The sequence below is a fragment of the Dasypus novemcinctus genome, chromosome 11 (assembly GCF_030445035.2).
Source record: "Dasypus novemcinctus isolate mDasNov1 chromosome 11, mDasNov1.1.hap2, whole genome shotgun sequence".
In the NCBI taxonomy this organism is placed as follows: domain Eukaryota; kingdom Metazoa; phylum Chordata; class Mammalia; order Cingulata; family Dasypodidae; genus Dasypus; species Dasypus novemcinctus.
This window is the reverse complement of record NC_080683.1, coordinates 113,409,140-113,421,544: the sequence shown is the minus strand read 5'-3', so window position 1 is coordinate 113,421,544 and position 12,405 is coordinate 113,409,140. Positions and strand designations below refer to the sequence as shown.

Sequence of the window (12,405 nt, the reverse complement as noted above, 5' to 3'; positions counted from 1 at the left end):
AATATTCAGAAGGCCGTAGATGTGAACCAGGCCCTGGGGCTAGATCCTGGGACTAAGGGTCAAACAAGATGATGGGGGAAGAAGCCGATGATAGTTTTATTCCAGTGGTGGAAACAGACAACAAATAAGCAAGCAATTAAAATAATTAGAGACTGTGATTTCTGTGATATGGAGAATAAACAAGATGGCATGAGAGAGACGATAGGAAGAATGGTCCAGGAAGGTCTATCCATTGCTGCAAGGATGAGAAATGATCTTTAAAAGGAGCTCTTGACGCCAGGAGGCCAGTCATATGACAAAGTGGAGAAGAGGGCACAGCAAGGCTAAGGTGCCCCCTGCAGTCTGCCTGCTGGTCGGCAGGCACCCTGCCCCTTGAAGAGAACTAGTGATTCAAACATGTTTAGAGCTTGGCTGGGTAGCTGGCCCTTGGTCCTAAACAGAACAAAGAGCTGTTGAAGTAAATGAATACTTAAAGGACAACTGAGAGAAAGAATGATGGGTCTGGGAGAAAGTGCAAGAATCTTAATCCCCAAACACTCAGATTCTCTCCTAAAGTCTTACTCGACTTTCTGGTATGTTTCTCTGAGTGTTGTTGCACCTAACAAGTTTTTATAGTTCTAGTTCTAAAGAGAAACCATATTCCAGAAGTTTTTACAAATACAAATGTATAATATAGGCATACGTTGGAGATATTGTGGGTGGAGCTCCAGACCGCCGCAATACAGTATCGCAATGGAGTTGTATGAATTTTTCAGTTTCTCAGTGCCTATAAAAGTCATGTTTACACTACACTGTAGTTTATTAAGGATGGAATAGCATTGTCTAAATGAGCAACGTACATATACCTTAATTAAAATGTGACGAATACACAAAGTTAAGTACGTGCTGTTGGAAAAATGGCACCAACAGACTTGCACAATGCAAGGGTTGCCACAAACCTTCAATATGTAAAAAAAAACCCACAATTATCTAGGAAGTGCAACAAAGTGACACACATAAAAGTGAGGTATGCCTGTACATTTCTGATGTAAAGAATTATTTCATGAAAACACATATACTGGCCCTTTGTGCTTTAATGTCCGTTTTCTCCCCAAGCCCCAAGAGTTACTTTATCCCCAAGGGTCCTAACTCCTCCACGAGCTGAGGCTCTCCCCGTAACAGCTGGTCATCAAAGAGTGGCTGCCCTGTCCGTCTGCCTCTGGGTAACACCCACTCCATTAAACAGGGTTTGATGACACAGCCTTATTCCTCTATCCTACAGAATGACACTAAGCATATGACACAAGACAAATTACATGAAGAATATGGCTTCAGACATTTGAAATGATTCCAATTTAACAAGCTATAAACAAAAACCCTAGAAAGAGTACATCAAGAGGCACGTGCTCTGAAGGCAAGTGCAAATTAAACAATTACTCCAGTAGTTTTGTACTATGCACTGAAAGCGGAGTTTCGAGATTACTGGCCAGCAAAAAGTTTTCTCTGCTATCCTGTCTTAAAGATTTAGACTAGCAATACTGCTGAGAAGATGACAGAAAAATTAATTCAGACAGTATTTATCAGTTGCAAGGCACTGGGGCCATGTCATACCCCCTCACCTCAACATCTTTCACCAAAAAAAAAAAAAAAGAGAGAGAGAGAACCAAGTTAAGAAAGCCAGTGTGCCTTTTGAGATTAGCATGCCCAAGCTTATATTGCAGGAGATCTGCTGAACTGGTAACTGTGCCTTCAACACAATGTGTCCCCGCGCCCATCCAAATTTGCAACCAGCAAAGATCCGGGAGTATGGCCAATTCATGTGAAGTGAAGGGGACGTTCATTCTACCTGCATGCATGTATCTGCAGAGACCCAAGAAGCAACTGTAGCATAAGCAGGTCAGAAAAAAGGCTGTGGGGCTCAACACAAGAAACTGGCCAATCAAGAAGAATGGGGTGGTTCTTGTTCCACAAAAGCTTCAGGTTCATCAGGAGTCTTAGCTGCAGTTTAGACAAGGAGAGGCTATAGATTCTAAGCATAGCCATAAATCAAATCAAATGCCAGCCTCCCTCCTGGTTAAACACTGGCTTTGTTAATTTCATTATCTTAAGGATGGCAACTCTGTCCCTGAAGAAGAGTGTGGTGGAAAGAACACTAGGGAAACATTAACAATGTATCATATAGACCTTTGTTTTGAAACAGGCATGTTTTATTCTGGACAATAGTACTGGCACCTGGGAGACCTATTTTCCTAAAAGTCTCCTAACACAGTCTTCAGGGCATCTAAAATCCCATGATCATTTCCTCTGTCCTCTAAATATGTTTTAGAGCCACAATCCATGCTGGTTATAATGTTAGTAATATTATAGCAACATCAACTTTATTCTGGCCAACCTAGTCACATAACTAAATCAACAGTATCAAGTAGAGTTCACTTTCTTTAAACAAGAAAACAAAAGTCTCACCTCCAAAGACAATTGTATTTGCCAATCTCCTTAGTGTGTGGGGATTTATAAAAACCAACTAAAAGGGAAGCGGACTTGGCCCAATGGATAGGGCATCTGCCTATCACATGGGAGGTCCGAGGTTCAAACCCTGGGCCTCCTTGACCCATGTGATGAGCTGGCCCATGCACAGTGCTGATGTGTGCAAGGAGTGCCATGCCACACAGGGGTGTCCCCGTGAAGGGGAGCCCCACGTGCAAGGAGTGTGCCCTGTAAGGAGAGCCACCCAGCACGAAACAAAGTGCAGCCTGCCCAGGAATGGCGCCGCACACACGGAGAGCTGACACATCAAGATGATGCAACAAAAAGACACACAGATTTCCGTGCTGCTGACAATAACAGAAGAGGACAAAAAAGAAGAACACGCAGCGAAGGAACACAGAGAACAGACAACTGGGGCGGGGGAGGGGGGAAGGAGAGAGAAATAAAAAAAAATAAATCTTCAAAAAAAAAAACAACTAAAACAAAACAAAAATAGGTCAAGATGGAAGATGGAAGTATAAAACTTTTACCCCTGTATATTTAAAGCAAAACTTAACTTTTAATATATTTTATACAAATTTCTATAATATATATTTTATAAAAATACATTTCAACTAAAAACCAAGATCTAGATATTAGCCAAAATAGGAAAGATCAGTATGCAATTCTTTTTGTTTAAGCAGAAACATTTTCAGTCAGCAGTTTCAAATGCTTATACAACTAAACTAAATGAGCTATGTCAAAAGTAGCCTAAACAAAGCTATAATTATCAAATTAATTTCCAGATTAGGTAACCTCAGTATTAGTCTGCAGCCCTAACTCAAGCTGATGTAGTAGGCATTTGTCACGTGACTACCTCTTTGAGAAATTCCAAAAGGGTAACCGTTTTATAAATATCTCAGGTCTTTCCAGGCCATCTAGATAAATTTGATTTTTGTGTTATGACACATCCAATCTTTTACTCAGAAAAGAAATGGAGTGTGCATGTCTGTACAGTTGTGAAAGAGCAAGGATCCCACCAGAATGATTAATGGAAAGGAATCAGGACCTATCAGAAATTTTACTCCTTGGTCGTATTTGGTGAGTAAAGGGTCATAAAATCCAGAATTTGGTTTAATTGCTGGTTTTGTGCTGGGCACTACTTTTGCACTCATTCTTGAACCACCTGAATTACTGCAGCACACAGCAGCAGTTTCAGCAACGTCTATAATTACAAGAAAGCTATTTACTACCTTTAACGTGACAGAAAATTCAGAATGCTTGACACTGACATTAACAAGTTTCAAATTCACCACCAATTAGGGTTATACAGGTAAAAACTAGTGTCTTCTAACGCAGGACTAATTCTGCTAAGTGAGCCTGTTGGGGTCTTCCGTCGGCTGTGGAGCCACGAGGCAGGCAAGTCCCCGGGGACTAGCGCCAAGTGGCTGCAAGGCCGACTAGACCACGCCTGGCTGACTTCCCTTCACCAGGAAACAGAGATGTCTCTTTTTGCTAGTCCATCTGCCATCAGTGATAACCAGATGCCTGTGTGACAATTCAAAATTAAAACAAAAGTGCACTTCCTCCCAACACAAAGCCAACATGAGTCCTCCAGAGCTAGTGATCACACGGATCTTCAGGAGGCCTGCAAAAGAAAAGCTGCCTAGCGGTCCATTCTTCCTGTACCATCCAATACCACCACTATTGGCACCAACTCATATTTATTCTGCTCTTAACCATGCTACACACTGTTCAAAGGGCCTGAAACCTACTTTTCCCAGCAACTGTAGGAGGTAGGACCACTATTAACCCCATACTGCAGATGAGAAAACCAGGGCTCGGCGCAGTGAGATGACACTCCCAAGGCTGTGCAGCTAAAAGGCAGTAGGGCACGCTGAGCCCAGGCAGCCTGTGGTGACAGCACCCCCTTACGCGCTACACAAAACTACCCTTGAACCCAAAAGTCAACAAAATATAACTGATTTTGATCAAAATTTCATTCTGTCTCACAATGAAAGTACTGGTAATTTATCTGGAGGAGAACACCTGATTCCTTGGAATCATTTAATTAACGAAAACAAACTATGTCTTCTTTTAAGACCCTGGAGGGCATCACTTGCCACGGCCAACGTCTAGACGGATGGCTTTTGTGCGGAGCACAATTGAGTACAAAAGTCTGCAGCACAGGTCCTGAGAAAATTGTCCTTAGCACACCACCTGCTTTTCCTGCATTGTTTCTTGATGGATGAATACTACACTGCAAAAGCAGCCAACCGCCAAACTTTGGTGCTGCATTTTTTGGTGAAATCTTAAGCAGTTTCATTACTGACTCCCACATGAAGGCAGATCTGAACTGCCCCAAAATTCCTGAGGTGTTTTTAAAATTTTTAATGGGATCCCTAATAGCATGCATTTGGTTCAAAACCATTTAGTAAAATCAAATTCTGAACTTTAACATAATATCAGACGAGTGAAAAATTGCTGAAACAACCCAGTTCCTTTCTGGTAATGGTGTACTTTATAGAACCTTGCTTCTCACAACTACACACAAACACTCCACTGCCCTTCTATAGAAAAAGTCTACTGTTTTTCATATCAGTGCAAAAATCAAATTTGTCTACATGGTTTGGAAAGACCTGAGATATTTAAACAATGATCACCCTTTTGAAATTTCCCAAAGTGCTGGTCAAGTGACAACCGCAAACACTGTATCACCTCATGTTACGATTTTGATTGTTCCAAATGGTTTTTAAAAAGCCCACATTATACATGAGGAATTTTTGCTGTTATAACTTATATCCACATAGCCAGGATAAAAAGTTGGAAATTTTAGGAAGAGAGAATTAGATTTTAAAAAAGGTCCCCTCACTACACTAGCTGGGCCCCTCTTTATGGGCTCTCCCAAAGTCAAATAAATAAACAATAAAATAATTTTAAAGTAAATGTGCATGTGTGTGTATCTCTGTGTATCTTTCACACTTTAACCATCAAAACACACACACACAAGGACATAAAATATAATGACAACTCCTAGTTCTGGTCCTCAGGAACTTCCAATTTATGAGGCATGAGGAAATATGTACATCAGTAACTACACTCCCAGGCAGTATGGGAGAAAAGGATTTAACATTCCAACTTGTGTCTGCCATGTTATTAGCTGTGCATGCCATTGCCCTGCCATCTGCAAGTGCAAAAGAACACTTGAAGAGAGAGAGCTGTCATCGAGCTTTGTGTGCTTGACATGGTATCAGGCATAAAAGAGGTGCAACAAATATGGATATAAATTTCAGGAAATCTTTATGACTACAAATGTCACAATACAGGTCTGTTTTAATAGCACTGTAGGTTTTGAGGCCAGAGGCATTGTAAAAATATTCTACTGTAAATCCTCGAAATCACTTTAAATTTTATTTTTCATAATCATAATAATTTCATCACAGGGTCTATGATGCAACACAAGGAAATCAAGCACCAGATTATTACTGGCCTTCCTCACCTGCAAACAGCACAGACACACGCAACTAGATTATTCAGTAGTTGCTGATATTTGAAATAATGTGCCATATCCATAAGAAATAGTCTCCAAGAACATTCAGCTGTATGCGTCGTTCATTTTCATTCTACTTTACAGCAAATTCTGCACATCCCATGTATATATATATCTTCACGAAAACTGAGTGACAATATGCCACTTAAAATAGTTCCCTCAAATTTTACAAAATGCATCATCAGTCAAATATTCAGTTGCAAGATGACCAGAAAAAAACGTGGGTTAAGAAAAAAATTTTTGAAGGAGAATTATAAAAATCTAAGGCACACCGCAGGCTTTGAAGTATTTACTTTAAAAAAAAAGTGACTGCTTTGACAAATTACAATATTAACACTAGTATTAGTATTAACTTGGACAGAATAAAAGTATTCTGAAATGTTCAAATATTTTTGCATGTTATCATCTCCATACAATCGCTTGGTTCTCAACTTAAGGCTCCCACCTATATAGTCCTGCACAACCAAGCATTACTCAAAACATTGACATGTCTATGTTTTCCTTAAGAGAATCCAAGTTTGCCAAGAGAGGTGGGGGACAACCAGAAGTTGCCGCTGACATGACTGCTTCTATGATTTGTCCATGCTACTTTCATCTTTCATCTTGGCTTTTATATTGAGAGCTTTGTTCCCACTGTACACGTCTACTCAAACTCTCCAGTTAAAGGGGAGGAACACAGAAGCAAAAGGCAACAAAGAACTTTAACAAAAGGCTATACACACCAAAGGCACACGTGGGAAACCCCAGAGGAGGCAGAAATAATACAAATGGCATTAAAAATTAAGACCACACCAAAGGTTGGGAGTACTGGAGCAGCGGCAGAGAGAAGAGAAACTGGATTATTAATAAAGGTGGAAGCTGGCGTTTGTTTGACCTACGCTCAAATGTGGAAGGGAAAGAGGCAAAAGCAAATAAGGTCCAGGTGAAGTGTGTCTGTTGGCAGCTCTGAGAGAGAGGGAATTCCTTAAATCTCACATGCACTATGAAAATTCTGGTGGCCTCCAGTATAGTCAACCACCCCAACACCCGCCACCCCCATATATACACACACTCCACCGTGGGCATGCCCTTTCCAGAAGAACAGCCTTATGGAAAGATTTAATCAACAGCCTTTGATTTGTTAAAAGTGACAAACACTGGGTTTTCCTTTCTTACAGTCTTAAAAATGGGATTTTAATTTGCCCAATGCTCAAACTTCCCATCCCTGTTAAAGGAAACTGCCCACCTCTGCACAGAATAAAATTCCTTTAACAAAAGAAATTGGACCTTGACTTGAGATTAAAGCCTTAAAATGAAAATGCCCAACTGAGTTAAAAACCTTGCATTCTAAGCTTTGATATGTGTTCATCAATTTTAATGTATCCCACTAATGAAAGATGCTATTAATGGGGGAAAGTGTGGGAGAGGGAGGGGGTGGGGTATATTTTTGATGTAACATTTATGTTATCTAAAGTTTCTTTAAAAATAAAAAAATAAAAAATAAAAAACCCCTGCAATCTGGCCAGCCGTCACTGAGGATTTGGTCCATGAAGAATGTTTACTGGCAGCTCGTTACACTTTCTGATACTGATTTTGAGGGCAGTGGGGGCTGGGGATATTTTCCGTAAGAGAAGCCAAGTTTGAGAAGAGAGGTGGGGGACAACTAGAAGTTGCCGCTGACATGATTGCTTCTATGATTTATCAATTTTACTTTCATCTTTAATCTTGAATTCTACATAGAGAGCTTTGTTCCCATGGAACACAAAAATGGTATTACTGCAGCATGAATATGTGACCTTTTCAGTATGCCACAGGCAAACCTCATTTACTGACCTAGAATGGTTTTGGAAAGTAAAAAATAAAATAAAAAGTAAAAAAAATAAGCAGTTTTATGTAAGGCTTGAAAGAAATAGCATAACACCCACGAGTATTTAACTGGACATATAAAATGATGAATAATTCTTTAACCAGTTATCGATGAAAGTCCCTTCTGGATTTGACTGAACTGTCATTTTCTCAAACTTTCAAATAAAGACGGCAAATTAAGCCAGAATGGCAGAACCTTCTCCTTAGATTTCTCTTTTTCAATTTCCCCAAGGAATCTATCAGAGCTTCTTCTTCCAAAAATCACACCAAGCTTGTTTCCTTTTCTTGAGCCGCCGATTTAAGGTGCTGTTCTTACCCCTAAATACACAAGTCCATGCTAAGTTGTTGCCAGTGAAGCTTTGGAACGGCAGGTGACAGATGCGGTTGGAAAGCTCACAGATGTGGATTTGCTGCAGTTAGAGTCTTAGAGCCATAAGCGCGCTGAGAGAGCCTGCGGATGCACAGCCCGTGAAAGGGAGAAATTCTTAAAAACCTTCAGTTCCTATTAGATTCACTTTTGGGGCTATTCTTAAGCGCTTGTCTTTACTCTCATCTCTGCCTAGCCCTTATCCACAATTTATTTTAACTTCCTCAGTTCCAGATCCTCCGTCATCAAAAGGGATTTTGGCTAATAATAATAAAAAAAATAAAAGAAAGGAGGCAGTTGGCATTGTCAGAACCGGGAACCCACAAGCTGCGGTCTGGGAGCCTACCCGCCCTGGTAAGGAGGCCGCTGGAAGTTTTCTGGGAGGCAACGAGCCCCAGCATCTCTGCACGTTCCCTCTTCCCCGGGTGAGGGTTCACGGGGAGACGGGGAATCTCCCTTGCCTTGTCTTTCCCAGCTGTGGCCGACGGGGAAAATAAAGCCCCTCTTTTCTCACCCTACCCCCGGCTCGCGAAGGCTCCTGGCAGTGACGCCCCACCCCCACCCCGTTATCCTTACTGGGACACCCCGAAATCGCCGCATCCGCCAGAGGACCAGACCCTCCCTCGGCCAGGGCTGTCCCCCAGCCTCCAGCCCCGGCTCGCGCACGCCGTCCCCGCCCGCCCCGGGCCGCCCCCGCCCGGGGTTGCCGCCGCCCTGGGTCGCCGCCCGGGGTTACCGTGGGAAGAGGGGGCGGCAGCAGAGGACACGGCGGCAGCGCTGCTGCCGGTGGCGACGGACGCGAAGGATCAGCTGGAGGACAAGGATGATGATGAGGCGGGCGCGCTCCCCAGTCTCCATGGAACTCCCGCCTCGGCCCGTTGCTAGGAGCCCCCGGGGCTCGAGCTCCCTCTTTCGCGCTTTGTTGTTCCGGGTCCGGGGCTGCAGCCGCTTCCCGGCGACAATAAATACAGGCAAGCGCGGGGGAGCACCGAGACAGCGCGGGGCGGCTAGAGCGCCGACCGGCAGGAAGCGCCTCGGCTCCTCGCTAGCCAGCCACTTCCGGCTCTCACTGCCCCGCCGCCCCTCCCCCCCACGCCCTTCCTGCTTCCAGGTCCGCAAGGCCGGTGCCCTACCCGGAGCCTGGCGGAGCGAGGTCCCTTGGGCTGTGCGGCCCGGGCCAGCTCTTTTTCTTCAGAACCGATTAAAAAGTTTTCGAAAACAGCGTGTATCCCTTGCACATTTGTAGCTGATATGTAAACGTGTATGTAATTTCTCGCGTATCGTATGTAATAAATGGATTTTAATTTTTTTTTTCTGGTCAAATCCTGGCAATTTTCTCCTTAGGTCCTTTAATGTGCGCCGTTTAACATAAATGGGCCAAACGAGTCCTTAACAATGAATTGAGACTTATTTTCTGTCTGAAAACCGAGTCCTATTTTATTTTTTCCCCAGCTAAAATAAATGCGTTCATTTGTGGTATTGCGGTAAAGTTCTCATTAAGGGATTCTAAACCTACTCCTACGCGAGCGATAGGAGGGAGAGAGCTGACTCGAGGGCTGGGCGGATAACGGGTGGGTGGGAGAGAGGGACGGGATAGCGCGTGGATGGAGAGAGATGGATAACGCAAGGGTCAGTTTGCACTTCTGTCCCCAGCTCCCGCGATATTCCTTCCAGCGTTTGGGTTCCCTCCGGAGCCCAGAGGCACGTCAGAGGCTTTTAGGCCCCATCGGGGAGGGATAACAGACGGGAAGGGGGAGGTGGGAGAAGTTGCAGGTAGTAGACCAGACGTAGGAGGTGGCAGGCGGGAGGGGAGAGGCTGGAGGGGAAAAGTGGAGGTGGCAGGCGGGAGGGGAGAGGCTGGAGGGGAAAAGTGGAGGTGGCAGGCGGGAGGGGAGAGGTGGAGGTGGGAGGTGGCAGGCAGGAGGGTAGAGGCGGGAGGAGAGATGTGGGAGGTGGCAGGTGGGAGGGGAGAGACAGAAGGAGAGAGGTGGCGCTGGCAGGTGGCGAGTGGGAAAGGAGAGGTGGGAGGTGGCAGGCGGGAGGGGAGAGGCGGGCAGGGAAAGGTGGGAGGCGGGAGGAGAGAGGTGGCACTTGACAGGTGTTAAGTAGCAGAGGAAAGGCGGGAGGTGGAAGGGGAGAGGCGGGAGGAGAAAAGCGGAGGTGGCAGGCAGGAGGGGAGAGGCGGAAGGAAAGAGGTGGCACTGGCAGGTGGCAGGTGGGAGGAGGCAGGCGGGAGGGGAGAGGTGGAGGTGGCAGGCAGGAGGGGAGCGGCGGGCGGGGGAGGTGGGAGGTGGAGGGGGAGAGGCGGCAGAGGTGGAAGGTGGGCAGGGCAGGCGAGGGCGCACCGCAGGCCAGCCCCGGGCGGTGGGCAGAGCCCGGGGAGGGAGGGCGCTCACGTGGAAGTCTGGCGTCTGGGTACCGAAGCCCTTCCGCGGCTCTGCGCCCATGTCGCCCTGGAATAACCCCGGGACCGCAAGTGGCGCACTCTCGCCAGTTTGAACCGCCGCGCCGGGGGGGCCGAGCGTGCCCCCGGGGCCTGTCGGGGCGTCCTGCGAGGCCCTGCCCGCGGGAGCGACACCGTGTAACGGCCCCGGGAGGCCCGTGCAGCGCGGGAGCCCGGGATCTCGGTCCCGGGCTGGCCATTCGTGAGCCTCTGGGCCGGGATGAGGCCAATGTGCAGCCCGGATTTCATTCTTACAAGGCCACGAGGCGGGCTCCTGCCCTCTGATTGGTGTGCATCCAGGATGAAAACTGATAATGCCACTGTCCTTTTGAAAGAGAAACCATGTGCTGAATCCTGGGGGATTTGAGTAGATACAAACATTTAGGTATTTATCAGCTCTAAAAAGATGACTCTTGATCTTTTGCTTCTCATTCTGAGCATTTCGAAAAATATCCAAGTGCTTAAAAGCTCCTAGAGAGGGGCGAGTTCCATCTTGTTTCAGTTTCTTTACTAACATTGCTGCAGTAATAGTAAAGGTTGTTTAGGTGAAATGAAGAAAAAGAGCAAGAGGCTGGTTTAGATACTTCTATGTGGCCAGTGGGAAGCGGACTTTTAGGAGGTTAACACTTGAGTGTCTTGGGCAGCGGAACAGGTTGAGCTAAGAGCTTGCTATGGGGTGGTATTAGCATGGCTGGGCATCATGAGCAAAGCAAAAGGAAGGGTGAGATAAGATGAGGTTGGAGAAAAATTAAGGCCTTGAACACGCAGCCGCCTTGTAAGCCATTGAAGGAGTTTTAATTTTCTTCCAAATGGAAGAAAATAACATGGTCTAATTTACCAAGGAAGTGGCAGGGGAAAATCTCTATTTCAGGGACTGTGTCACTGCTGAATAGCCAACTTTACGGTGTCAGTGACTAAGTCTAAGGTTCTCATGTGGCACCCTTCCTCAAGGGGATGGCAAACTGTCGGGTGTCAATCGTGGTGATTAATTGGGACTCCCTTTTGTCATGGATTGGTCAACGATTTGCCTTGTACAGTAGTCCCTCGTTCTGGAATTGGATTTGATTTTGCTGCCAGGACCACTCTCTATGGACTTACTGAACGCTCACACACTGTCACAGTATCCCAGGCAGCATTCCTCCCACCAAGGAATTCACCTTGCAGTGAAAGAAGTCAGACAATGCGATAAAGCTCATGGGCCTCGCTGGCCCTATAATGTGCCCCTTTATGCAGGTGCCAGCCGGGAGACAGCACATTGTACTAACGGTTAGAATATGCAGCCTGGAATCATGAATACAGAAACTGATAGCTGGGAATAGGGAATTGCAATTGTCAGGTCTGAAAATGTGGAACTGATTTAGTCAAGGTGAGGTGGGGACAGTGACAAGCTATCCATCCCAGGCTGGGAAAATATCCAGTTCTGTGGGTTCGACCTGTGCTATTGAAATCTGCATGAAAGAAGTGCAGAAGTTGAGAGAAACATTTTGAAACTTAACAATTTGACATTGCTGTGACATCCAAGCTTGCCATTTCATATTTTATGAAAGCATTTGTCTGTGATGGGCTGGTATTAATAATTAGAAAACAAACAAGAAAGAAAAGAAAAAGAAGAAAATAAAAGAAGAAAGATTTGACTGATCTTTCACCAGAGAGTTTGAGAGGCAATCAAAATTTGAGATTGCTATTTGGTAAGCCCAATAAGGCGCTAACTTAAGGAACATGTTTTGTTTTGTTTTAAAAATCAGGCAATTGGAATAT

The 12,405-nt window shown here is 45.2% G+C and overlaps 1 protein-coding gene across 2 annotated transcripts in view; it reads right to left on the bottom strand.

The window, feature by feature from the left end:
• The window catches only part of TBPL1 (TATA-box binding protein like 1), a 35,740-nt gene extending 24,889 nt beyond the window's left edge, over nucleotides 1-10,851 (bottom strand). The window contains exon 1 of one of the 2 annotated variants that reach the window (XM_004483630.5): nucleotides 10,601-10,851. The gene's annotated coding sequence lies outside the window, so the exon portion shown is untranslated. Of the gene's footprint in view, nucleotides 1-8,940; nucleotides 9,314-10,600 lie in introns of those variants that run through there. The other variant, XM_004483628.5, reaches the window with a different exon arrangement.
• Nucleotides 10,852-12,405: the final 1,554 nt, after the last annotated feature.